Below are 2,500 nucleotides of genomic sequence, written 5' to 3' on the forward strand. Positions count from 1 at the left end.
TAGGGGGAGATAGATAGAGGGAGATATAGGGAGATAGGGGGAGATAGAGGGAGATAGGGGGAGATAGAGGGAGATATAGGGAGATAGGGGGAGATAGATAGAGGGAGATATAGGGAGATAGGGGGAGATAGATAGAGGGAGATAGGGGGAGATAGAGGGAGATATAGGGAGATAGGGGGAGATAGATAGAGGGAGATATAGGGAGATAGGGGGAGATAGAGGGAGATAGGGGGAGATAGTGGGAGATAGGGGGAGATAGAGGGAGAAAGAGGGAGATAGAGGGAGATAGGGGGAGATAGTGGGAGATAGGGGGAGATAGAGGGAAAAAGAGGGAGATAGAGGGAGATAGGGGGAGATAGATAGAGATAGATAGGGGGAGATAGTGGGAGATAGGGGGAGATAGAGGGAGAAAGAGGGAGATAGGGGGAGATAGGGGGAGATAGAGGGAGATGGGGGGAGATAGAGGGAAATAATAATACATTTTTTTAACCCAAATTCTTCTGTGTTTTAGCGACAACATGTCCTACAGTATAAATAACTAATTACTGTTAAATAAAACAAATACAGACTTGCCTTAAAGTAGATTATAATGAATTAAAAAGTATTAGAATACTCAGAGCACATATCCTCGAGAGGGAACTTAGTGCAGGTAGATGATTGATAACTAATAGATAACAGATCAATAGGTCCTCCTCTCTGTCTGCGTTATGATGTCATCTCTTTTCTCTTTTACTCTTATATTAATGAAAACCATTTCTACTACTAATAAAAGCATGTTCAAACCAAACACTGGCTCTTTTTCATTTTGTTATTATTTATTTGTATTTTGTCCTTTTTTAATTTCAATTTAATTTAATTGTTTATTTTTATTTTGTATTAATATAAAACTAAGGCAATATTATAATATTCTAATACTTTATAATAATAATAACTTATTATTAATAATATATATATATATTATATATATATATATAGTTATATATAATTATATATATATTATTATATAGTGCTCATTTTAACTACTTAATATGTTGTATTATTATTATGTTGATCTGTACTAAGTGCAGTAACGCAGAGTCTCCACCAGAGGGAGCCGTCTGCCTTTCACATCTACACACTGACAGCAGTTACCTGTGTGTGTGTGTGTGTGTGTGTGTGTGTGTGTGTGTGTGTGTGTGTGTGTGTGTGGAGTCTCTGTGTATATGTGTGTATGTGTGTGTGTGTGTGTGTGTGTGTGTGTGTGTGTGTGTGTGTGTGTCTGTGTGTGTGTGTGTGTGTGTGTGCGTGTGTGTGTGTGTGTGTGTGTGTGTGTGTGTGTGTGCGTGTGCATGTGTGTGTCTGTGTATCTGTGTGTATGCGTGTGTTTGTCTCTGTGTATCTGTGTGTGCGTGTGTTTGTGTGTGTCACCCCCTTCCCCCCTGACAGCAACAGGTGAGCCGCGTCGTCACGGTAACTGTATCTAATGTATCAGCATCACAAAACTGGTCTGTCCAGATACCACACACACACACACACACACACACACACACACACACACACACACACACACACACACACACACACACACACACACACACACACACACACACACACACACACTCGAGCAGTATGTTCCAGTTTTTACAGAAGCGAGGACAAAACAGCCAGGAGGTGTATTTTTGTAGTTTTCTGACTGTAGAAAACTACAAAAATGGCCGACAAAACATCCCTTCCTGTTCCTCAAAAACATATTTTCTCCAGGTATTATATATTTACTCACTTTTAAAGGTGAGATGAGTCGAGACAGGTTTTATAAACAAGATGGTGAATGTACTTTGGCAACAAAGACACACTCTCTCTTTATTATCTCTCCTCACAGAGCATGAAAGCATCGTGGTGAGTTCAGGGTCTATCCCTATCTATCGTCCATTCCTATGGTCTATCCCTATCTATCGTCCATTCCTATCGTATCCCTATGGTCTATCCCTATCTATCGTCCTGAATGAGCGTCTGCTGCTGTGGGGAAACTATGGAAACTACAGTTTTCTATACAGAGGACTACAACATGGATGTTGAATAAGAACGAGGGACTCATCTAGAGACTCTGCACCGTGCTCTGATGCTGTTGCTTTATGCTTTATGAACAACAGAGAAACATATTCTTCATGACCAAAGTTGGAATTTAAATAAAAAAGGAAAGTGAACTTCTGCTCGTCACCCTCTCCCTCCGGTCCACATTAATACAAATGATCCCAATACGTATGATTGATGAAAAGATCTTCAAATCAATACAAATGTATTTATTATAAACATTAGTCCTTAACACCTATCACTGTGTACATCATTCAAACATCTTTTAAAAGTTGAACAAACCCCACACAGCTCAGTGAAATGTTGACTTTATTTGATCATTTCAGTAAAAACTAACGTTCATATTTCTCTTTTTGATTATAATACTGATGAACGTTCAAAACAAAGCACTTTGGCAACTTACCACATACGTTTTAAAATGCTTAATAAG

The sequence above is a fragment of the Notothenia rossii genome (genome assembly GCF_949606895.1).
Source record: "Notothenia rossii genome assembly, chromosome: 12".
Classification (NCBI taxonomy): Eukaryota; Metazoa; Chordata; class Actinopteri; order Perciformes; family Nototheniidae; genus Notothenia; species Notothenia rossii.